This window comes from Parasteatoda tepidariorum, chromosome 2, assembly GCF_982258835.1.
Source record: "Parasteatoda tepidariorum strain Cologne lab strain chromosome 2, Ptep-v5.0, whole genome shotgun sequence".
In the NCBI taxonomy this organism is placed as follows: domain Eukaryota; kingdom Metazoa; phylum Arthropoda; class Arachnida; order Araneae; family Theridiidae; genus Parasteatoda; species Parasteatoda tepidariorum.
Genome location: NC_141756.1, coordinates 14,794,106 through 14,821,651, shown reverse-complemented (window position 1 = coordinate 14,821,651; position 27,546 = coordinate 14,794,106). Strand labels below are relative to the sequence as shown.

Here is a 27,546-nt window from a genome sequence, read left to right as displayed (position 1 = left end):
AACGTTGCGTAATCTCCGGTAAAGCAATATCCACTTTCTAAGCATTCGAGAAATAATACAAATTTATGAAACAGCGTTTGATGTTCCACCGTCATTAATCTTAATAACATTTTAATGACATAAAATTAAAAAAAAATGGTGACATAAGTGCCTCAAGCCATGCTCCATCAACCACGACATTAGTATGTTCATGAATGGCAACGCCTTGAACTGCGGTACAAGCGAAGAAGATGTAAGACATCAATAAACACAAGATTATTATGATTTATTCCATTGATATTTTGTTTTTGTTTTCTTTAACTGGGTTGTACCCGACTCTGAAACTTTGATTTCGGAAGTGGGCCACTTCCGTTTATGGGGGTTCTGATGATATCACTTCCCGTATCGGACTGATCTAAAAAATCTAGTTATATAAATGAGTGTCAATTCAATTGACTCGAGTAGTTATTGTTTAGTAGATCAGAAACTGGTAAGTAAACTATTTGAACTTTTTTGTGTTTATCAACTCCGTGGGATGAAATTGTTCATTGTGTTATAGAGTACTAAGTGTGTTATAATTAAACTAGTGTTATAGTCTCATTGTGGATTTATAAACATTTCGTAAACTTTTCACTCATCATTCATTTATTAAACTGATAATATTAAAAAAAAATTGAGGAACATCACAAGATGCAAGATTTTAAGTTGTATTATACGGTGATTGTCAGTCATGTATCCCCTTTCATCCGTTTTCTGTTACTGTGACAACCATTTGTTTATTTTTCTTACTAAGTTTATGCATTCGTAAATAGATCCTTGATAAAAAATAATTTAAAAAAATAATTGATTGAATGAATAAAGGAGTTAACGAAGAGGCGAAAGCAAATGAATCAATGAATGAAGAAATCAATGAATCAGTGAATGGGCAATCCGACAATTTAGAAAATATGTGAATTAATCAACTGACATTTAAGTGAAACGGATTATTTTTCTAGAGATGGTTTAGAGAACCGATTAATAATTGAAAGGGCGAATGAGTGAATTAGAGAAAAAGTTTGTAAATCAACAAAAATATTTATAAACTTAATGATCATGGTACAGTTGCAAAAAAAAATCCCCCCCCCTTTTTTTAAAAAAAAATTAAATATTTTCTTTACAATAGAGGAAATTTAAATGATAACATAGAACTAGTTTTATCCAAACATTATATTCGAGATTTTGAAATTAAATCAACGAGGCTTAAAGCGCTTGAATAACTTAAGCATTTTTGAGTTCTTAAGCATTTTTGACTCTTAAGTATTTTTGAGTTCGCTCAAAAAATCATGAACTTCAAAGATATTTCAATTATTAGTAGAGTTTTTGATTTAAGTGGACATAAACTAGAAAAAAAACGCTAAAGGAAATGACTGGAACAAAATTGAACATTTCTCTGCAAATTGTTTTTGTGCAATTGAAACTATTAAATTAAGCAATATAAAATTGTGTTGAATGGATTAATATTTTAATTTTTTTCAACTATTATATTTCTTATTAGTTTTTGCAAAAACTTAATATGCACCAGTAACAAAATATATACCAATTTACTGTTAAAATTAAGAAGTAAACGGAAATTAAACTTTGAGTCAGAATGTAAAAAATGTGAAAAAAAAAAAAAAACATTTTCAAAGGTTTGAAAATAGTTATAAAATATATGATGCATTTTTATAATAGAAAATTACATTTGCAATTGTTTTATGATTCAATACGAGGCAAAAGTATCATTATGAAGAACTTTCCGATTATGAGATAAAATATTCCAACAAAGTATGAAATATATTTTTGAAGAGCAAATTTTATTTTAAATTATTTTGAGTTGTAATTCTTTCTAATTTTCATTATTAGAACTTATTGAAAGAAAGATTTTTCACCACGTTTATTTATTTGTAAAAATAGGCGATTTTTCATACATAAGCATTAATTTAAACATGCTTAGCCCCATATCAATAATTTGCAAAAAAGATGATTCCACTCTTAGTTAGATAGAAATCTTTAGTTTATACTCGGATTGAATTATGGTCTTCACAGTATTCAAAGCATACAAATCAAAAAATAAAAAGCAAAATTAATGTAACAAACGTGCAATAATTTAGAAAATAAATAGATTTAAAGATGACTCACACATACGAGCTAAATAGATCTATTATTTATAACATTGATAAAAATTAAAGATACTGAAAATAGAATGTTATTTAGCTCACTAAAATACAGAAATATCAAACATTATAAAATATATATAAATGGGTCATTTTTAAAATACTTGTACATTTGATGTCCCATGAGTATTATTTAAATAATTTCAATTACTGAAATAAAATTCCAAGTGACATTTTTAAGTATTAAAATAATTTACTTATTGTAAATGTAAATACATAGAAATTAGCAGAAATTAAAAATAATACCCATGTAATATACGTCAGATACAACTAAGTTGTTGCTTCCCTGTCTTCTATGTCTCTAATTTAATTGCAATTAAGCCAATTGTTAATTGAAAATAATTTTAATTTATCTCGTTGTGAAGATAGTGTTAACACAGCTTATAGAATAAACAATTTTAAAATTACTTTTGAGTCAAAATCTAACATTTTAATGCTGTCTAAGGATGTTTTCTATCTTTTGCAGTAATTATTGGATTATATTATTTCTGTTATGTCGGCAAAAACTGGTCCCATTTCTCCCCGAATAAACAATTCTTAGATAAAGTAGCAGTTAATAAAAATTCATTATAATTGCTGTATTCTAAGAAAATAAAGCTTTAACTAGGTAAAGATGTTTTATTTACTTTCCTCTGTAACTAGCATGACTCTTTTAAATTAATTGTTTTAGTGTTCATTTGACTTTTTAATGGTAAGATCTAATTATGCTTTTCAGTTTAGTATAAACGTTTCTATGAATGACCGAAATTGATGGTTGTTGATTTCCACCGGTGATCACACAGTCGCTTTGGTAAATGTCCGAAATATATGCTAGTTCTAGTTAAGTGCATTGTCCGGTATACTCTACACTGATGTTTTTTTAAGGTTTAGTGCACTGCCCGGTACACATTTATCCGGTATGCCCTACATCAATGTTTTTTAAGTCAAGTGCTACTGCACAGCATGCACTGAAAAGGTACTCCGAACTCTGATGTTTCTCCTGATCTATCCTAAATAGATATTAAAATATAGAATAAATATAATAATATCAATTAATAAATTAGTTTAAAATTGTTGACATTCATTGGTGAAGGTCGACATTCTCTTGATTTTGATAATTCACGGTAACATAAACACTTCTTCTTTTCAACGAAACTTGTGGGTTGAAAAGAAGAACGACGAAAACAACGAAAGAAAAAGGACAACGAAAATTGACATGAAGTTTACTTCTGCCTCTTCTTAATTTTTCACTTTGTTACCAAATTCATGGTGGTTAATTGCAAATCTAGATTGTTTTAATTTAAAAACTACTTTCATCGTTTTTGGTTTTACAATTATAATAAAAAACTAATAATTATAAAACTGCGAGTTTTTCTGATAAAATTTGAACTATAAAAATAAGAAATCTATTAAAAAAAGTTTTTCTCATGTTTTTTTAAAGCTTAAAGTTAAATAGTTATATAAAGAAGATTTTTTTTCCACTTTAGTTAATTCACATTATAATTAGCACTTCATTACATATTAAGCTTATTAAACGAAATAGTATAAGTAAGTATCCCTATTTGTCTGACTAAAATTCAATAATTTGCTATGCAAGAACATTTAAAATTCAGCTCTACTAACAGGCTTTTAGTCTGCTATTTTTTCCCATTCTGCTCTCTTCCGTTAAGGAAACTTTATTTCACAATATTATTTAACGAAAGGAAATTTTAGGTATATGCAGTGTAAATATGATAACTGTGAATTAAGTAACATTTATTTATTATTAACTCATATAAAATGGTAAACTTCATAAAAGCTTACAATTTTTCCATAAATAGTAACAGAAGCAACGAATGTATATAGGGTAAGAAGTCTAGTTTCCATAGGCATAAAGTAAACCAGTCCCCCAAGCTTCGTTGCGGTCCCCTTGTATGAAGAAAAAAAAAACATTTAGAGACACAACAGCAGAGGTTCTCGAAACAGATTTTCACCCTCTTTTCCTCCCAACCACTACTGAAGTTAGGGTGAAGAAAATTTTTTTCTCTTTTTGTTTCTGGTTGGTTTGTTCTGCCTTTTTACACTATTAATAAACAGTACGGTCCTACTAATTAAAGCTGTTTTTCGGAGCTTTGTCTCCAGGGAAAGTAAAAAACCCATAGTTTAAGTGTTCGCTTGAAGAATTGGATGATTTTAAACTATAGATATAATCTTGCCATGAAGAATTATCTGGGATTTAGAACAGTCAAATGACTTAAATACTTAAAAAGTTATTAAATTTTTTTCAAAAATCGCCAATTTGATGACATTTTCCCACCTAGATGAAAATTATTAAAATCACTGACTGGTGAAAAGGATTAAAATCACTGATATCACAAAATCGTGGCTTTCTCCATACAGACGTTCTGCACCATTTTCAAAATAAACGTAGACAGCGCTGGTATTAGAGAGGCTAAACTTGACCTAACAGTCATGAGTAACAGTTGCACAGCAATTATAAAAATAGCATATTACGAGGGTTGCTATTTATATTTCTGGCCTAATAATGAAAAAACAAATATGTAGGATCGAAATTGGTTTTATTGTTTTTCAAAATATTCTCCATGATGATCAATACAGTTTTGCATGCGTTTGAACCAATTTTCAAAGCACTTTTTCCAGTTCTATTAAGGTAACTCCAAAACATGCGTTTTGAATGCATCAACCGCTTCTTCGGGAGTCGAAAATCGTTGTCCACGTAGTTTATTTTTGATGTGTGGGAATAAGAAGAAGTCATTGGGTGCAAAATCAGGGCTGTACGGCGGATGACCCATCAGTTCTTCTTTCGCTCCATCAGAAATGCCTTTGTTTGAGTCGATGTGTGAGAGCTCGCATGTCATGATGAAGAATGATTCACCTGTTCTTCTGCTTTTTTCGAATTTCTCCGATGACTTCTGGCAAACAAATGGTCGTGTACCATTCAGAATTGATCGTCCTGCGTTGCTCTAACGCCACTGTTGCCACATGACCGTTAATGCCGAAGAAACAGGCAATCATTTGTTTCGATGTGCTTCTTCCTCGAACAACTTTTGTTGGTTTTGCCTCGTCTTGGAAGACCCATACAGTTGATTGCTGTTTTGTTTCCGGCTCATATGCATAGATCCATGATTCGTCACCTGTGTAGATGTTATACACAGCCTTTGATGTGCCTTGAACGTATTTTTCCAACATTTCCTTGCAGCAATCGACACGAGCCTTTTTTTGAGCGTTTGTCAGATTATGCGGGATCCAACGCGAAAAAATTTTTTTTACGCTCAAATGTTCATGCAATATTTTATTGATTCTAGTCATACTAATATCCAAAGACTCCTCTATCTCACGGTATGTCACATGACGATCTTGCTTTATCAGTTCACGCACAGCATCGATCTTTTCTGGCACAACAACGGATTTTGGACGACCTGCACGGGATTCGTCCTGGATCGGACATCGACCACGATTAAATTCGTTATACCAATTTTTTACAGTGCTGTAGGATGGCGCTTTATCGCTGAATAAAGAATTAAGTTCATCGAAGCACTCTTGTCTTGACAATCCACGTCGAAAGTTATGAAAAATAATGGCACGAAAATGTTCACGATTCAATTCCATTTTTTGAAAGAGAAGAACTTTTCAATTTACAGTCAACAACACAAATGAAGCTATAATGGTAAATCGTCTGCTGAATTTATGTTTAAAAATATCAAACTTTCGATTAAAATCGTCTTCGGTCGCCTAGCAACACTTACTGTTGCCAAGGCCAGAAATATAAATAGCAACCGTCGTATTCGTAAAAAAAGCATCATTTCATCTTACGACGGAGCCTTCGAAAAACAGCCTTAAGATATTTCTTTGAGGATACATTTGTATCATCTATGTTGATAAAATTTGCTAACAGATTTTCACATGGAAAGAAAGAATAAAATGGCAGTTGACGGGAGACAATACATGTAGAGTTATCCAACAACCGGAACACAGGTGACGTATCTCCTGACTGTCACGTTATTTCGTATGCGCATGCGCTGGATCCTTTTTACATTTTTTGACGGAAGGAAATATTTATGTCTTTTATAAAATTACAAATACTAATAAATATTTACATTAAACAAATAAATATTTAGTGTATAATGTATTAAGAACAATAATATATTGATGCTACTTGCTGGTAACAATAATGTAGGTATGTAAACTGCGAGATTTTCTGTTTCAGGTAACCTTTCGTTTTATTTAACCATTATAGAATATTAATATCAGAATACAGATACAAGTTAATATTTTTTTAAATTATTTTATGTTTCAAATCATAAAGGGCACTGATGCTTTGATCATTAAGTGCACGAAACATTCTAATTACAGCTTAAATTTTTATACGTATATTAAATCGAATATTTAATTTTTTGAGAAAAATTTTCTAAATGTCTCTCCATTTTGAAAATAACCCAAATACTGATGTCCCACACATTATTTTTAATAATTTAAATGCTCTGGGTCTATTTTTGAATAATTCCGTTCAATTGTATAAGAAAAAAACCCTAACCCTTTGAGGTTAATACAGTTAAATATTTAACTATAGGGAGATTTCGCACTCTTTTACGTTAGCTCCCGTACGTAAGATTGAATCAACTGCGCATGCTCGCGTTTATTTTAGATGTTACGTATCTTTATGTTATGTTGTCGTGATTTTCGTTACAAGGAGAAAGCTATAAGCACGCTGTTTATAGCTCTTAAATGTTGTTTTCTGTTGAAGCCTACCTTCGAACTAAAAACATGGACATGAGATGCGAATTTTAAGAAATGCATTGATAAAATTTAGAAATGAATCGTGTGATCTTGCAACCATTGGTTCATTCAATAAATAAATAACTTTATTGTTTTTTTTTAAATATTCTGGTTGTCTGATTGCACTAGTTCCATAAGAAACTAGATATGTTTTCGCAATTTCAAAATTATAATTTATATTTAGTTTAACTATACACTTTAGTTTAAAGAAGTTAAATAATCAATAGAAGTTGATAAATGTTTTTTTAAATATTATTATTAATAATAATAATACTAAGCTGCATTCTTTATCAGTGAATTTGTCAAAATATGTAATCTACCAATTTTTTCTGCTCACAGATCCGCAGTTTTACTTCGAGCAAAGCATCTTGATTTGTATACCAAAGCTTTAAAGAAATAGTCTACATCCATTGTAAATGTTTGTTTTGATTTTGTGGTCAAAGTTAAAACGATAATCCACTAAGTTAGCGTTTTCAACTTACGGAGTTTTGAAAAATCTTTAATTTTTACATACGTAAGTTTGGTATTTTTTCACGGACGCATGAGCATTTCACCAGAAATGACGCATGCACAAGTACTTGAAATCTTAGGTACCGGAGCTAACTGAAATTTGAAGAATCTCCCTAATATATTTCAGATAAGATGTACAGCATAGCAAGTAAGCCATACTTTTTAAAAGTAATTAGAGAAGGCAAAATATTTTAAGGCAAAATATATTCTATTATATTTATCATATACACCTATTAGACATGGCAGTCAGCACTGTAGTTTTTCCCTTATTTAGATTCCATTGCAGGAAATATATTTCTAAATGAGATAAAATAGTGAATTTTTCTGATAAGGCAGAATTTTTAATCCCTATTATCAATACATAATCCAGGAATTAGAATCACCTAAGGCGTGAATAATTCCTCATAAATTGAAAAGGCTTTTTCGAAGAGATTAAACCGAACTTTCTCAATTATGTTTATACAGACAAATCAATTGGGTGTAATTTTTACTAAAAGAGAAATTACCCACAGTGGATGTTTTTAATTAATGTTCCATTACGCTTAATTAATATTAAAATCGTAAAAATATTAAATATTCCTAAAATAAAATTTTTATGCAAAGTATGGCTCATTTTGTCGCCATAATAAAGGGAAACTGAAATGTTACTGAAATTAGTTTTTAAGTAAATCGTGTTTTCATTTATTTATTTTCAGGAATAAAAGCATTTTTTAAAATGATTACCTACCCCCAAAATAGGAATTTTTTAACCTACAATTAAATTTCTTTAACTTGAAACTAAATAGTTCGAAAGTAATAAAATATGATACATTATGAATTCCTTTTCACTATAAAATGTAATTAGTACCGTAAGAAAAGGGAAAAAGTTAAAACTCGACCTTTATTTTAAAATCTTGATTTCATAAATAAAATTATACAATTCTACAACGTAACTGAAAACTAATATTTAAAAATGACGAAAACAAAGCATCCTTTAACATGCAAATTAGATCTCTCATAACAGCTAAAGTATATGAACACACTTTTGATCGATTAGTATAATAATGTACATCACGCAGTGGTCGGAAAAACTACATTATTTTTATAGTTTACTACAATTACTTTGTTACAAATGTAGCTAACTACAACTATTTTTTTTAAATGTACCATCTATTTTGGAATTTAGTAACTACTTCACTGCTTTAAAGAGACGAGCTTTGCTGGAAAACTTAATTTACACACACGTTCAAAATGGTTTTCAGTCAAAAATTGGCCTACATAAAATATAAGAAAATAATTAAGAAGTATTTATTCATGTTTACAAGAGCGAGTTTGTTATTCCAAAACATTTTTTTTCGAATTTGTTCATTTAACCTTCAACTTTTTAAGCCTTTTCCGACAGCGAATATTTCATCAGCGAAATGGGAAATTATTATTTGCAATTATTTGATAATTTCATTATCAAATAATTGTAAGTTTTAATTGCAATTTATATTTATTTATTGCAATTGAATGCTGTTATATTTTCTCTAAGAAATTAAGTACATCGAAAATACGTTCCATTTCCTTGAAATAACATCAATGTTTCACGAGTCTGCATTTGCAAATGAAAGTGTGACTAAAATGATTAATTATCTATTTTTCGTTTTAGTTATATATAATTTTAAATATTTAATTTCCGTTAATGCTCAGCTACATCCACTAAGAAATGTTCATTCCATCCATTGACGGACCCGCGAGGATTTGTATCCATCGAATTACGAAAAATTAGATGTATTAAAACCGTGTTTCTTTTAAACTAACGTTAAAAGTAGTTGCCAGGAACTGCTACAAACTACTGGTTTTTTACATCGCACTATTCTTCCAACCACTGACCTCACGCAATCAAAAATATATTTTTTGTTACAAAATGAAAAATTTATTGTATGAAATACTTTTTAGAATAAAACGGATTCTTCCCTCTATGAACAAAACTGCAAAACGTTCTTCATTTCCGAGCTTCCTCCCTATAGGTTTGGATTGTTCCATTTCTTTGCAGTTGGAGAGAGATTCGGCAATTTTTCTAAAGCAAATACAGCGAACAAAAAATTTTTTCGATATCAGAATTTACATTTCTAATAATAGAATGCATTATTTTTGTCTCTTCTACTCTGTAAAAAAGGGTTTCTCAAAATTAAGTGAAAAATTGTCGAAATAGCTCCGAAACAAATAATAGTCAAATTTGAAAATCCCAGTTATTCAGAATTGAAATACCATATACTCATTTTTGAATAAAATGAGCGCAGAGAGAAAAATATATAAGAGAGTTCGCTTTCCGCCGGCAGGAATCAAGCCAAAGACCTCCGAGATCGTAGTAGGATGATCTAAGGGGGATAGTAGGATGAAATATAGAGAGTAGCCACAATCTGTGAAATATGGTTCCAATAGTTTAGTCCAGAGAGTGGTTCAAAGTTTAAAACTCCATAATGTCTATTCTAATTTATGCGTATTTCTCCATATCTCGAGAAACTTTGAGATGAATTCAAAAAGGTTTGCACTAAATCATAAGATTCGTTTTACCAAAGATATTTCCACGCGCAAAAAAACAAAATTTCAGTCAATATTTACTACTTTTCATTATTTTATGTAATAATTATTGCAAATTTTTTTAAATCGCAAGGTATACTCGTTTTTATATCATTTTAAGGAATGTAATTTAACATGGCAATATGCAGAATTTGAACGGAATCGGTCAAATAATTCCTGAGAAATCAAACCAATTTTACGACTGAATTTTTTGATATAAGGTGAAATACGCAAAAAATAACATTAACATTATGAGTCCAAACTTTGGACCTCTCTCCCGACTAATATATTGGGACCCCATTTCCCAGATTGCGGTAACCCCCTATATTTTGGGGGTCAAAAATTCGAATCCATCGAAAAAAAGGTATGTTTATTCAGAGAAAGTGCATTTTTGTGTCTGATTTCGTGACTTAAAATATAATCAGCACTAATTAATTACGATATTTGAGGTTACCGAGTCGAACCATTAGATTGAGTCCTAGAACGTGAAGATCCAATCATTAGATCAAAAGTTATTCCTGGTGATCCGTTTTTTTATTATTTATTTATTTATTTTCGCGCATTGTACAACTTTAGTGATAAAAACCTCTTATTACGTATCCGGAGTTACTTGGTTCGATTCCTGAGGCAGCCAACATGCACTTCTCTCACATATTTTTCCTTCCGTAGGTATTTTGCTCAATAAGTATAAGCTGTTTTAGTTTTGAATACATGGGGATTTCAAAATCGACTATTATATGTTTCGGCTCTTTTTCGACACATTTTTGCTCAATTTTAAGCAACCTTTTTTTTTTTTTTTTTTTTTTTTTTTTTTTTTTTTTTTTTTTTTTTTTTTTACAGTTTAATTAGTCATATTATATCAATATTTATTTTACATTGTTATAATCTTTCATTTTCCTCTAGAAGTTAAGATAATTTTATTTCAGCCCTAAGATGACTATTTTCACTCCGTCAAAACACAATTTAGATTAGAAAAAAAAATTCTGTGTAGGAAATACCGGACAATGACTCTTACACCTTTCGCTTGAAACCACATCATTGAGGAGGAATACCGGGAAAGTTCATATTAGGCAACTTCACATTTACCTTCAAACATTAATCTCAGGAATACCAGACAAAAGCATACCTGGTGAGAGTATTTGAGTAATTGGTCCCAACCCAAATAGAAGAACTAAACAAGAAAAAAAAAATCAGTGTATCCAACGTTAGATTTTAATTGTCATCCTTAAATATAAAACAGTATACGGACAGAAGTAATTTATGTGAAATTTAAAATACAATTTATCACCGCTTCCAGCTCTAGAAATATTTTTAAACTTTATTTGCATAAATTAAGGACCTTTAAGCCTTTTGCCTTTGATATCTGTTTCTTTTTTTTTTCTTTCAATGATTTGCAAAATGACTAAAAGTGAAACTTTTCCTGATGTGAAAGTGAACTTCTTAAAAGAAATCACTCGAAACATCACTAAGATTTTATTTTCTAGACACCAAATATTTCTTCGTAAGGGGGAAAAAGCTCTTAAAAGTGATTGTAAAGGAATTCTTAAGATTAAAAAAAAAAAAAAAATCAAACCACTGATTTTTTAATTTTACATAAATTAAATATGCTCAAAAGTCATCGTTTATCATCTTTTATTACGATATGTTATTATAATTTTAAGGTATTACAACCAAAAAAGGTTGTCACGTAATAGCTGTGTCACAGTGTAGGTCAAATTTCTGACGTGTACTCTATCATTGAATAAATTATTAATATTATAAGGACTGTATCATTAAAAATACAAAAAAAAAAGTGTAGGAACCAGTCGATTTTAAAATATGTGTTTTGAAATGAACAGTTGTGACCGAATATTAGAAAAAAGATAAAATATCAATCGTAAAAAATAATCTGAAAAATGAAAACGTAAACAAACTAATTTTCTTAATCATTTTCTTCAATCTTCGATAAAATATTTATGAACAATTAGACATACCTAATCATTCCAATATTCAGTATACGCGACAACTTATAATCAATATTTTAATTTCACATTCCTCGACCAGATTGGCCGATTCAATTCTTTCCAGTATTTAATGATGCACTCGATTGCTCGTTAATTATTCCAAGTAATTTGATAAAATTATTCTAGGAATTTTTTTGTTGTTAAGAACAGGTTAATAGCTTTCGTTTTCAAGTTTTTTTTTTCTTACGTGTTTATATAACTTATTCAGTATTTATTTATTTGAAATAATAAATTGAACTTTAATTAATTTCATAGAATGTTATGCTATCCTGATTTAAGTGGGTTTTTTTTCAATACGTGAACGCTTATTTCTATTTTAGTAGGGTGTAAATTTACGTCGTGGTATTTTTCAAAATTTTTATATTAAAAATTGAGTTGATCCAAACTTTTGTCAACAAAAAGTAATTAAAATTGTCTTTATATCACTAAAATAAAGAAAATAAAAAAACGACAAATATATAAATTTATTTTTATTGTAGAAATTGAATTGTAAGTTATGGTTTTTTTTGGCATTTTTTTTTTTTTTTTTTTTTTTTTGCCAAACAATGATATTATTGAAATGGTGATAAAATAAATTAAAAAGGCCTCTCTGATACTTGAATAACGAAAAGAGCTTTCATTCTATAAAAGTACAAAATGGAAAATGTTCATTATGGAAATAAAAAATAGAAAAAAATTCTTAGTAAATAAAATATTGCCTTTTTATAAATATATTTATTGCCTTTTTATAAGTTTTAAGAATATGAAAATCACTAGTTCTTAAAATAATTCAAAGATGACAGCACCGTCTCTAATTATGGGCGGAAAAATTGTGTAAACTGTAGTTAACAGTGCTGCCTTTAGAGGGCAGCACTAAAATTATTAACAGTCTGTAGAAGAAGACTTGAATAATCAAAAGAAATTACTATCAAGTGTAGCTAATTTATTTTATTCAACGTAGAAAGTTCTTTAGTTCAAAAGGCTTATTTATTAAAGCAAGTATAATTTAAGATAAAAGTAATAACAATTAATTTAATTTTATTGATTTTCTCCACTGCGAAAGCTACTAACAGCTTTAATCCATTTTATGCAAAATATAAAAATTCAAACGGTTTTCAATCCAAAAATATTACATATCTATACAATTTAAGATTATAATTTTTAAAACAAATTTATATTGTTCGTATCACACTAAGGAATAACAAAATTATAATAAATTGATACAGTTATTTCTATAATCATAATTTGTTTTATAATATTATTTAAACTTTTTTATCATATTATTATAAAATTTTTATCATAAAAATCACGAGTATATTCATAGTTCCCGAAAACAGCTTTATAAACAGTTAAAATACAGTTTTTGTGACTTATACAGTTTTTCACTTTTCCTGCTGGCTTAATTGAAATTATGGAACTTGAATATTTTATTGCTCTCACCACAATTTTTATTTGAAGGATCATTTTGTTTATAAAGTTGAACCGGTATTATTAGAACTTTGTTCAAACTTCTTATTTAATTGTTTGGAATTCAATTGATAGTAAATAACTCCATTGGTAGTAGTTTAAAATTCCATTAAATCCTGATAGTTTCGATTTACTATCATCAATTACTATTTCAAGTTATATATTCGCGATCTTATGCACACTTTAAACTTTTTATCCAGGGCTAAATCTCCTTCACAAAAGTAGTCCGTCGTTTAAGAGGACGCTGTTCAGTGGGAGAAATTGTTTATGGCGATATTTGTCTCAACTGCATTGGTAAATCAAAATTTCAGGTATAGAATAAAGTAAGGTCATATCAATCATGAAGCTGCAAGTGCTACAAAATTATTTTCAAAATACAAACAAATTGTGGCAGGAATGCTTCCCCTCGGCGTAATCCTGAAGTCCCACTCTGTTTTGCAATCATTGTTTATACAAATTCAAATTCTGATTTTCACGCTCATTTTTAATACAAATACAAATTCTGTTTCACACTCACATTGTTGATATATACACAAATTCTGTTTCACACTCACATTGTTGATACAAATACAAATTCTGTTTTACTCTCATTGCTAATTTAAAATTTTATGTATAGAAACAAGTGATTTAAGACAAACCAAGCGTAAAGAATAGAATTTCAAGTGCAGAATTTCTTTTAACTAAAACATCAACATACAAACAAATAATGGCAGGATTAATATCCTGTTGTGATATTGTGTATTCCTATGATAATGTATATATCTGTATCTCTATATCTATACCTCTCTCTCTCTGTATGTATATATATATATATATATATATATATATATATATATATATATATATATATATATATATATATATATATATATATATATATATATATATATATATATATATATATATATATATATATATATATATATATATATATATATATATAATAACATATTGATTTTTACATGCAAACATCTCTATTTTAGATTGAGTGGTCCTTATAATGTCCTCTAGAAGGCATCTAACAATTTTAAGTGTAGCTGTTATGGCTCTGATTGCATTATTTTCTAGCGAAGTGCAATGCGGTCATCATATGCTCTTTATGAAAGGTGGAAAACATCGCCAAGGGAATAGTGCCATAACAGCTCTTTTAGCAGCTGGAGCAGTCGCCAAATTGCTAGAAAGTAACCGACATGGTAAGAAATTTACTTCACATGGTTTTTATTTATGCTAAGAAAATTAGTATAAATGGTTTGAAGAAAATTACATTTCTATTCTTAGTGTGTCAAATTGAAACATGGCAATCAATTTGATAGCAACATATTAAATTATAAATGCTATTCATGAAAAAAAAATATAGTTCCATATATCGTTAAATCGCATTTTTCATCCATTTTTATACTAACAAAATGCTTAAAATACAGAAAAAAATTAGGTACAGAAAGAATAATTCAATTTCTCAGCAACTATTCGACCGATTCCTCTCAAAAGTTGTATTTTGCCATGTAAAATTACTTACTTTTATGTGCTGTAAGAAATTTTGTACCTTATAATTCAAATTTTTTTCCGATTAATATCAAATAAAATAATAACAAATAATAAATCCTTCCTTCCTTCCTCAATGGCACGACAGCCCCGGGTGGGCCCTGGCCTTCTCAATCAACTTCCTCCAGGCCTGTCTCTGCCTGGCAGTTGTCTTCCAGTTTGAGACTTTTAAGACTGAAAAGTCTCTTTCCACGCAGTCAGCCCATCTCAGCTTTGGTCGACCTCTGGGCCTTGATCCGATGGGCTGAGCCGAAAAGATTAAAAGATTATTTGCAAATAATAAATATTTGCAAAAATTTTTTTTTTGCTTGGAATTATCGTCGGACAAACGAATTTTGTAATTGCGTGTAAGCTACTTTCAACTAAGCTGAAATTGTGTAGTTGTTGATCAGGTAGTTCAGGTTCTTAAATATCAATATATTTCAGTATTTCAGTTAGTTTTCTAAATTTTTTGAATAAAAATTACTTCCTAGGAAACATCCATTTTATCAAAATCTGTTTACTTGGCATAATTAATAGATAAAATGCCCGAGTATTATAGCTATCATAATTTTTAAAAATCTAGTTATTTCTCAAAAGATTTGGATACCTAACTTCAATTTTGCTTTGAGTTGCTAAGATCATCAACTTTAAAATCAAGGGAAAAGATTACAGACTTACAAGATTCCCACACTGATTAAAAATGCATTAACAGCGTGTGTGTGTGAATATACTTATGGTAAGTCTACGAGGAAATATTTGTTTCGTATCTAATTTTCGATTCTTAACGACAAATAGGTATCCATATATCGTGAACTATGTCAGATGTATGGGACTTTGTTAACAGTAGAATTTGCATCTGGTTGTCATTCAAGTGATATTTTTCTTTCAATCTTTAAATCTCTGAAATTCGGAATAAAATTTTTAAAGTTAAAATCAAAGAATTAAGCAATAAAATTACAAAAAGGCTTGACAAGTACAGTGGTCAAAAGAAAGAAAGAAATGGACCGTTCTTAATTACTTTTTAACTTTTGAACTAATGATCGAATCTTCACGTTCCAGAATTCAATGGTTGGTTGGTGTCGTATCCTCTATGGAATCATATTTCATGGTGTGCTTGAATAGTTTTTGTTATTTCTATGGCATTAAAGGAATACAAATCCTCTTCTAGAAAAGAATACAAATCCAGAACTCAATCATAATAGTTTAAGGGGGTGATTCAAATGCGCTAATATAAAATCAAACACAAAAACGTACTTTCTCTTTATAAACATACCTTTTTTAACAAATTTAAATTTCTGATCACAAAATTAGCAGCTAATTTGGGAAACGGTGCCTATAGTTTGGTCAAAAGAGCGATCCAAAGTTTGAATCCCTAAATATTAATTTTACTTCTTGCGCATTTCCTCATATTTCATGAAATTTTTAGGTCAATTGAAAATATTCTGCATAAAATTCTAAAATTAATTGATCAAGTGATAATTACAAGTCAAAAAAAAAACTTTTTAGTGAATATTTATTATTTTTTATTATATTACTTAATAATAGTCCAAAGAATTTTGAATTGTAAGAGTAATTTTAAAGTATATAATTTTACATGGCAAAACATAAAATTTGAGCGAAATTGGTAGAATAGTTCATGAGAAATTTAATTATAAAAAAGTCGCTTATTTAAAATTCGAAAATCCGAAATTTTGATAACTCTTCTGACATAACTATTGGGATCATATTTCCCAGATTGAGGCTACCAACTATATTTTGGGAAACAGAAATCCGAATTGGTAAAACGAAAAAAGAAAAAGAAAAGAAATATTAACATTAAGAATTCTCTGAAAAAGTAACATTAAGGGTTCTCTGAAAAAGTAACATAAGTGGGTTCTCTGAAAATAAAGGTATATTTATTCAGAGAAAGTACGTTCTATTGTCTGATTTAGTAACTTAAGGTAGTCTTCACGAATTAATTAGCATATTTGACATCACCTTATCGAGCCATTAATACTGAATCCTAGAACGTAAAGATCCTATTATTAAATCAAAAGTTATTCAAAGTAGTCTGTTTTTTTTTCTTGCGCAATGTACACAGCAAAGAGGCATACTAGAAGATTTAATTATGAATTTTATAACATTTAAAATGAGCAGAACATAAACAGTAAGGCACATTTGAAATATTTTTTTATCCAAATAAGGCAGGATAAAGTCTGTGGTGTAAATGAATAAAGTTAAAATACAACACAATAAAACACCTCCTTGAGAGGAAAAACATCAAACTAAAGAGAGATACAGGATTGAAAAACATTCAATTTCCTTGCCAAGAAACCTTTATTGTAAAAACCGAAATGATATTGTGTTGGTTTAACCTTTCGCGGGGCTATTTTTTTCTAGTAATTTCAGCTTGTTGTGTAATAAATTGAAATTTATTATAAGTTTTTTTTTTGTAATACTTTTAAAGATAGATTATTTGTCTGTAGATGGCACCACTACGGTAAAGTTTAAATTCAATCATAATGATATTTTCTTTAGAAATTTTGAATTAGTCTTTTAAAAAGGGATTTTTTTGGGTAAAATCTATGTAACTAAATTTATTAATATTTATTGAAGATGGTATTATAACTTGTATAGGGTATTAGTGGATTCATGACGGTTTTTCTCAGGGATCTTTTTTTTTTGGTTCTGACGTCCGCCGGATGCGGGATGACTCTGGACGTGGTAAACAGGTCAGTCTAGATTCTTTCGCCTTGTTGAAGGGAGGATAAAAGAGAAGCGACGAATGTGGCTAAGGCTAGTAGCAGTTGCAGTACCAGTAGTAAGCAGTTAATCAGAGCAGTATCCTGGGGATACGGAGTTTGTCCGCTGAAGGAGTGGTTCGTGACAGTATCTCGGAGATGGTGGATCGTAACCTTAGGGAAAGCTAAACTGAAGTCTCTAGCGGGAAGGACTACCGGGATTAGCCAAAAGCCGATATCTTTGAGACGATGGGCCAAGTCCGAAGGAATCTATGCTGGACGTCCGGTGTCCCCCTTCTACATGCCTAAGTCGCTTGAAATTAGAATAGCTGGAGAAATTTCGAGATCCTAGCCGAGGAGTTTGTCCATGAGTTCATCTACCTTTCCGGTGGGCGGTTCCAGAGTGAAAGCAGTAAATTCCGTAGGGTACTTATAAAACTTTAAATTTTATTTCGTTAATATTTTAGAGGAATCATTTACCGAAAATTCTGAACTGTTATGTTGTGTTTTTTTTTGTGTAGGAGAACAATCAGCATTTAAGTGTAATTTATAGATATCATAAACCAAGTCTGGGTTTTTAGAAATGTTAAATGAAGTTTTTATTTTATAAATGTCTTTTTTTGAACTGTAGAAGTTGAAGGTTATGCTTGAGTGTTTTAAGGTTGCATTTTTGTTTTAATTAATGTATAAATGTTTATTCCCATGTTGGCATTTGGAAATGTGTGAAATTATGTTTTTGAAGATTTAGAGGTGCAATAAAAATGAGTTTTAAATGTTAAAAGTTTTCTGTAATTCATTAGATATTTGTCTACTAAATAACCTGGGTAACCGTTACTAAATTTAAATTTTGAGATCACAGCCAAAGGGGTAACGGTACAAATTGGTGCCGTGACCAGGATAGGCAAATTTAATAGAAAGGGCCTAAATTGGTGCTGCAATCTTTTGCATTTCCAGATGCTAACATTTGACTTTTTATGTGTTTTAAAGTTGTATCATATTTGAGTGTATTCATGTATTCCCAGTTTTTGAAATAGACGTAAACAAGTTAAGATTTACTCAATTAATAGTGTGCTTGTGAAATTTGAATTGTAATCGAATATGTGTCCTAAAGATAAGCTTTCGCCACAGGATGGTCAAACGGGTGTATTTATACCTGGTAATTTTTCCCTTTTAACATTGCAAGTACTCCCCACGTTTAGAGGAAGGGACTCTACAGTATCGGTGGAGGAATTTCTTGAGCGCCTACAAGCTTCCGCGTCGCAGTGGAGTTGGACAGAGTCAGAAAAGTATTTTGCACTCAAAGATAGGTTGTTTGGGGAAGCCAGAGACTGTATAAATGAATTTGGGGAAGACATTGACAACTTTAAAAAGTTGAAAGATAAGTTGCTTAATCTATATGGTAAAAAAGTTTCTCCTTCAACGGCTCTTTTTGAGTTTATGGCCTTCAGGCAACCCGTAGATATGCCAGTTGAGAGATATTTGGCACAGGCCGTGCAAAAAAGCAAATTTTTGGATTTTGGTCAATGTGACACTGAAACAAAAGAGACACAAAGAAACCATATGCTATTTAGTATGTTAAAGTTAAATTTACACCCTAATATTCTGAGAGGAGTTTTGGCTCGAAACCCGCAAAGCTTGGAGGAGTTAAAAAAGTTAGCTATTCTGGAGGAGAGTGCCTGGCTAACCGTGAAGGCCACGAATAATCCGTTTTTACAGTTCCCAACAGAGATATTTAAAGTTGAACAAAATGAGAATGGGTTGGCTGCTGTTTGTGCAAACCTGGCATCCACCATAGAGAAATTAACTGAAAAGGTAGAGAAACTAGAGACTAGAGTAACTGGAAATATGGGAAATCATGATAGAGGGGCAGTAGCGTTTAGAGATAATAGAAGTAATGAGAGGAGGATAGGTCCCTGTTACAATTGTGGTAGAGTTGGGCATATTGCTAGATACTGCCGTGCCAGGCAGAGAATGAGTAGAAATGTCCAAAGTCAACCTGCAGATAATGCAGTTGGAGATATTCGACAGGAAAACTAAGTTCGGGTGCTTCACAGGCACAGGTGACAGCGTGTATGCCCAAGTTCGTGCAAATTTATACTAATGAAACTGTAGGGACCCTTCCCATTATTAGTGTGACTTTTCAGAATTTAAAAGTCTTATCTCTGGTTGATACAGGAGCAGCTCTTAATTTAATTGAGGAATCTTTCCTACCTTCTAACATTAAGCGTCAAAATTGCAATATGTGTGTTTCATCTGTGGCGGACAGTAGGATTGCTTTACAGCATAAAGTTCAAATTGATATTCAAGTTGGTTCGTACAAGTGTAAATGTGATTTTTATGTATTACCTTCTAGATTATCTAAGAATTTTTCTATGCTTTTGGGAAGTAATTTCCTTCACAAACACAGGTGCTTAATTGATTATCAAGCTAATAAAATTCAAATAGGTGAAGAAATAATACCTTGGTTATGTTGTGAAGAGGGAAAGGTGATAAACGTAATTGAACAAACTTGGAAAGAAGATATTTACGGTTATTTAAATAAAAAGTATACCCTTGCACCTTTTTCTGAATCGATAGTAAATGTAAACGTTAGGAAATATTTTAATTCTGAATTGTGTTTGGTGGAACCTATTTTTAACGACAGGGAATACTGTGTGGCAAGGTCAGTTAACAAATTTAAGAGTAATCATAGTATTCCAGTTTTAGTGTTAAATCCCACAGGAAATGACATAAATTTAAGTAAAAATACTAAATTAGTTAAACTGGAAAAGGTAATTTCATCAAGTGATAGCAATCTACCTAATTTTAGTATCGAAGCTCATGAAAATTTCGGTGAGTGTGATGAGGCCGATCTTGAATTTGATCAAACTTTTAAGTTAGACCATCTAGATAATAGTACTAAAGATAGGTTAATAAAATTTTTAAAGGAAAACAAGAATGTGTTCGCGGCCTCAGTTAAAGATCTACCGGGTTGTGATACCGTACTACACAGGGTTCCCCTAATTGATAATGTGCCGGTAAAGCGTAGAGCTTATAGGGTACCATACAATTTACGTGAGGAAATGGACTCGCAGATAAATATTCTATTGGAAGCGGGAATACTGGAACCCTCCGTGTCAGCTTACAGTTCCCCTATTCTATTGGTAAAAAAAGCGACCGGAGATTATCGCCTGGTCACAGATTTCAGAGCCTTGAATGCTAAGGTTGTTCCTGATTCCTACCCTATACCCAACATTAATGAGGCTATTGATAATTTAGCAGGAGGAAGAGTTTTCAGTACGTTAGATCTGACTTCGGGTTTTTTCCAAGAAATTGTTTCACCGGAGGATAGACATAAGTTAGCTATTGCAACCCATAAAGGACTGTATCAATTTACACGCACACCTTTTGGTCTGCGAACCAGTGCCAATTCCTTCCAAAGATTAATGAACGTGGTATTATCGGGTCTCGAACCTTTGAATATTGGCATTTATATTGATGATATTGTTATTGCCAGCAACAGTGTTGAGGATCACTTTCCCAAACTTAAATTGGTATTTGAAAGATTATTAAAAAATAAGTTAAAATTAAAACCAAGTAAATGCTCATTCCTTACTAATAGAATTAATTATTTAGGGTTTGTTATTCAGGATGGTAAGGTTTATCCAGACCAGAAAAATATAGAGGTTATTAAAAATTTTAAAACACCAAGAAACAAAACAGATGTTCAGTCATTTTTAGGATGTATCGGGTACTATAGAAAGTTTATTCCGAATATTGGTCAAAAATCACTTCGGCTGACAGCCTTAACTAAAAGTGGCAAATTTGAATGGGACAACCAGGCGGAAACGGAGTTTGTGAGTTTAAAAAAATTCTTGATTTCTGAACCTGTCTTAGTTTTACCCAACATGTCAAAATCTTTTCACTTATATACTGATGCCAGTAATCATGCTATCGGATCAGTGTTAGCTCAGCTGGATGATGAGGGTTTTCCTCACCCTATAGCTTTTGGAAGTAGAAAACTGAAGCCACCAGAGACCAGGTATTCGGTGACCGAACGTGAAACCTTGGCAATAGTTTATTTTACTAATTACTTTAGACACTATTTGCTAGGAAGGAAATTTTTTATTTACACTGATCATTCCCCTATAGCTAATACCTTGAAGTTGAAGGATTCTTTTTGTAGAATTGCGCGGTGGTCTATTTCTTTGTCACAATTCCAGTTTGAGGTAAAATATATTCCGGGAAAGATTAATAATATTGCAGACTTTCTAAGTAGAAATGTTAACGAAGCAGAAACTATCAGTAACAAAATTTTATTTAATGAAGTGGATTGTAATGAATCACTTTGTTCCTTGACAAAATTAATTGAAGAGCAGGAAAAAGATCCTTTTTGCAAAGAAATTGTTGAGGCTTTGGGCAAAAATGAACCAGTGCCATCTAACTTTCATTTTTTTATTAAAGACAAATTATTAAGGTGTAAGAAAAGCCAAATTGCTGAGAGTGAAAAAATTGTTATTCCACGAAGTTTAGTGAAAGACGTCTTGAACTTGTATCATAATTCTCCTTTGGTTTGCCATCCTGGGATTAGTAAGACTTTAAGAAAGATAAAGAAAATTTATTTTTGGCCCAAAATGTCTTCCCATATTGTGAACTTCATTAAGTCGTGTAATAGCTGTTTACAAAGAAAGGCTCATCAACCCAAGCGATTAGCCCCTTTGCAGAAAGTGCCACCTCCATATGGTCCTTTTGAGAAAATAGCATGTGATGTAGTAGGACCGCTCCCTTTAACTCAGGATGGAAATAGGTATTTGGTCACCATTGTTGACCATTTTACAAAGTGGTTAGAAGCTGTCCCGGTTTCCTCGGTCAGCAGTAAGGATATTGCCATAGTACTTTTAAATTTTATATCTCGTTTTGGCTCTCCAAAAACTTTAATCACAGACAGAGGATCTAATCTGATAAGTGAGGGTATGAAAATAATTTATAAATCTTTGGGAATAGATAAAATTAATGTTATCCCTTATCGCCCCCAGAGTAATGGTGCTATAGAAATTAAGCATAAGACAATCGCAAATTTTTTATGTCATATAGTTAATTCTACACATGATGACTGGGATACGCAAATACCATTTGCCTTACTAGCATACCGAACAGCTATTCAGGAGTCAACTAACTTTACTCCGGCACTATTAACGTATGGTAGGGAATTAACTTTACCTCTGGAATTTCTCAGGAATCATAAACCTTTCTCTTATGCGGGTGCTGAGGACTTTGCCAAAGATTTACTTGGTAAATTGCATAGTACTTATGCATCAGCGAGGGAAAATCTAGAATATTCTGCAGAAAATAGAAAAGCTCGTAGAGACAAAAACGTCAAACAATATAATTTCCAAACAGGGGATGAAGTATACTGGTTCAATCCTGTGTTAAAGAAAAACCAGTGCAAGAAATTTGCTAAATTTAATGAGGGCCCTTTCAGGGTGGTTGAAGTCTTATCTCCGGTCACTTTGAAAATCCAACATACAAAAAATTTTGGCTGTACTAGGGTTGTTCATGTGGAGAATGTGGCAAAGGCGGAGCAAAGATTGGAAATTTTGCGATCCAGAGATAGTGGGTTCGGTGACCAAATCAGTGGCAGTATAGATAGGGAAAGAGTAGAAACACCTGCTCCAGAAAATCTACTGTATGAGACAGGTAAATTCGTGCCTTTTCCGCAACCTCGTTATAACTTAAGACAACGAGTAAATGGACGGGTCATAAGAAATTAGAATTTGTAAGAGGGGGGTGCAACTAAATTTTTCTTGTTTTAAATTGGGTTATAAATGTTTTGGGGTGGAATGTCAAATGTTCTCCAAATATGGAGGAGGAGTTTATATCTGGCGGTGCATATTTTTGTTACATAAGCCGGAATGTAGTAGGTCGGTGGAGACTGTTTTTTGTTTTCAGGTGGACCACGGTCCTTTTATGTACATAAGTGTGAAGTGTAGGTCTCCACCGGCAATTGTAATGATGTATGTAATCAGTCAAAACTGGGTTTGTCCCATTTTTGTTTTTTTTAATGTTATTTTGAAAATGCAGATTATGAATGTTTCGATGCTTAAAAGTTGAAAGCTGAAGATTGATAACGTTGCTGTACAATCTTTTCCTGACCCCCTATGGGCCGCTGGAAAAGGTATTGCTAAGTGTAAATCTGAGTTATAATGTTTTTTAAAGTTAAGTGTAGTTTAAACTACTTTGGCGCATATTTGATTCCTCTTTTCTGTTTCCTTGCAAGGTGCACATTGTTAGGGTCAGATTTGATTTTAGTGATAAAGATCTAAAAGTAGGTTTAAAGCCGCGTGGTGCTTTTAGAGATTTTGAACTTTAAGTAGGAGTTATTTATGAACAGCTTAGAGAAAAGGAAAAAACGGAAATTTTTGTGTGAAACCAGTAATTTAGTTTTCTTGATTTCTTGATAGTGTTCCAGGTCATTTTAACATAGTGCTATAGTGTTTCAAAAAATTAAAAGTATTTTAATTTTTTTTCGGTGAGGCGATGGTATTGTAATAAATTGAAATTTATTATAAGTTTTTTTTTTGTAATACTTTTAAAGATAGATTATTTGTCTGTAGATGGCACCACTACGGTAAAGTTTAAATTCAATCATAATGATATTTTCTTTAGAAATTTTGAATTAGTCTTTTAAAAAGGGATTTTTTTGGGTAAAATCTATGTAACTAAATTTATTAATATTTATTGAAGATGGTATTATAACTTGTATAGGGTATTAGTGGATTCATGACGGTTTTTCTCAGGGATCTTTTTTTTTTGGTTCTGACGTCCGCCGGATGCGGGATGACTCTGGACGTGGTAAACAGGTCAGTCTAGATTCTTTCGCCTTGTTGAAGGGAGGATAAAAGAGAAGCGACGAATGTGGCTAAGGCTAGTAGCAGTTGCAGTACCAGTAGTAAGCAGTTAATCAGAGCAGTATCCTGGGGATACGGAGTTTGTCCGCTGAAGGAGTGGTTCGTGACAGTATCTCGGAGATGGTGGATCGTAACCTTAGGGAAAGCTAAACTGAAGTCTCTAGCGGGAAGGACTACCGGGATTAGCCAAAAGCCGATATCTTTGAGACGATGGGCCAAGTCCGAAGGAATCTATGCTGGACGTCCGGTGTCCCCCTTCTACATGCCTAAGTCGCTTGAAATTAGAATAGCTGGAGAAATTTCGAGATCCTAGCCGAGGAGTTTGTCCATGAGTTCATCTACCTTTCCGGTGGGCGGTTCCAGAGTGAAAGCAGTAAATTCCGTAGGGTACTTATAAAACTTTAAATTTTATTTCGTTAATATTTTAGAGGAATCATTTACCGAAAATTCTGAACTGTTATGTTGTGTTTTTTTTTGTGTAGGAGAACAATCAGCATTTAAGTGTAATTTATAGATATCATAAACCAAGTCTGGGTTTTTAGAAATGTTAAATGAAGTTTTTATTTTATAAATGTCTTTTTTTGAACTGTAGAAGTTGAAGGTTATGCTTGAGTGTTTTAAGGTTGCATTTTTGTTTTAATTAATGTATAAATGTTTATTCCCATGTTGGCATTTGGAAATGTGTGAAATTATGTTTTTGAAGATTTAGAGGTGCAATAAAAATGAGTTTTAAATGTTAAAAGTTTTCTGTAATTCATTAGATATTTGTCTACTAAATAACCTGGGTAACCGTTACTAAATTTAAATTTTGAGATCACAGCCAAAGGGGTAACGGTACAGTTGAAATATTTTCTGGACTAAGATTAATTTGTAAAAAGAAATTCTTTTAGCTTATCACTCAAAATAAATATGATTTTTAAGACCATTCATTTTATAAATTTTGCTTACTGTAAAGAATTTGGCTTAGTATTGGACCGAATTTATGAGTTGTTGTGCCTCTTACTACAAATAAAATTGAGGAAAAAGGATCAAATAAACGAACGATGCGCAAGCGAAAACAGCTCCCTAGTCTTAGTTTCTCTTCTTGACCACTCTGAAATGTCAAGATTTCCGAGTTTTTTCTTCCTTTAAATGGCCGTACAAATCCCAGGAGTGGATGTACACCGCAGAGCCATTGCATTATGACCACCCTGCTAATAACATGAAGACCACCTTTAGCCATCAAAACTGCTAGCACCGCAGTGGCATTGATTCCGCAAGGTGCTGATAGGTAGTCTAAGGCATCTGGTACCAAGCGCTCACCAACTGGTCCTGCAATTCCCTCACATTGCGAGGGGGTAACGTGGCAGCACGAATGTGGTTTTCCAAGTAGGACCACAAATGCTCTATTGGATTAAGGTCAGGTGAATTTGGGGGCCAAGACATGACTTGAAAGTCACTGGAATGTTCCTCGAACCAATCCATAACGATTCGACCCTTATGACATGGCGCATTATCCTGTTGGTAAACACCATCCCCGCAGGAAAAACTGCTGCCATGAATGGGTGAACCTGGTCTGCAACTATGTTCAAGTAGCTTACAGACGTCAGGGATTGTTTCATGAGGATTATGGGTCCTAATGTGCCCCATGAAAGCATTGTTCCTGGGCTAGAAACCATGAAAACCTGGGCGAGCCCATTGTTATAGATGGAGGGTGGTCATAATGTAATGGCTCTTCGGTGTATATTGAATGAACTTAAATCATATCTATGAATTTTTATTCCTAATATTTGTAATTTCTTAAAAAAATAAGAGGACGGTTTTGGCGAGATTTTTTCAGTTAGATAAAAGTTATTAAAATCAATGAATAACTGTCAATTTTTCAACTTTTTATGACCCCAGGTAATTTAGCTTTAGAGTAACTTTTAAAATATTAAAAGCATGTTTTTCATTTTCACGAAACTGTGTGTGGTTCTTCGATGGTGTGGAATTAGCGTATAGTGAAACTGGCTAAAGTTGGCTGAATTTTAAAATCATGAATAACTGTTGCAAACTGCAAACTCACAGCAATTATGTTATTAGCATATTATTCGGACAATTTCGTTTCTTTAATTTTATGTGACAATAAAATCTTTGAAAAAAAAAGAAGCTTAAAACAGGTAGGTAAAAAAATCTCGATTTTTGCAGAGGATTTGTACAACATGTAGCCATCACTGGTTTTATTAGTGTTTGTTGCAGAGAGTTCTTTTCCAAGTTTCGGGAATTTAGAATACACCTACGTTTCTGAAACAAATAAAGTTTTTGTTTATTTCAAATGTTACAAAAGTGATAAATATGTTGAATTGGAGGTCATTAACGCTGTGTTGATGCTGATTTACTAGATACTTGGAATCCTTTAGCTCAATTCAAATTTTTTTTTTTCAGCTCAAGTCCATCATCACCATCACATTCAGCCGATTTACATAGCACATCCTTCGCACGATCATTTCTGGTAGATGGAATTCTCTAATCTTTTATATCTATTGTAACATAGTTTGTATAAAATTGCTTTGTATAATACAATTATAAATAAATTATTTATTAAGTAATAAAAATAGTTTTTAATTGTTAACAGTTATTAATCACAATAAATGACTTATTTCATGACATTGTCCCTTTGAATTCCGTCGTCTCTGAAGATTTTATTATTTCAGATTCTTTTGTTCTTCTAATCTTCATTCGTATTCGTATTCTTACTTTCGTTTCTCCTTCATACGTTTTCGTTCTTATCGTAGTCTTATGTTCTTTTTATTCTTCGTTCTTATCCGTGTACTCTTTTACGTTTTTATTCTTCTTTCTTATACGTGTAATCTCTCATGTTCTATAGTTTTCCGTTCTTATCCGTACTCTTACGCTCTTTTATTCTTTGTTTTAATTCCTATTCTGAAGTTCTTTTATTCTTTGTTCTGATTCGCTCTTATGCAAATTTTCTTAGTGATAAAATGTAAACAATAAAGAATTTTTATTT

General features: G+C 31.5%; 1 long non-coding RNA gene across 1 annotated transcript; it reads left to right on the top strand.

Annotated features, from left to right (window-relative positions):
• Positions 1–283: 283 nt before the first annotated feature.
• Positions 284–27,090, top strand: LOC147814550 (uncharacterized). Its single transcript, XR_015430695.1, has 3 exons — positions 284–469; positions 14,413–14,622; positions 26,964–27,090. It is a non-coding gene; the product is annotated as an uncharacterized LOC147814550 (long non-coding RNA).
• Positions 27,091–27,546: the final 456 nt, after the last annotated feature.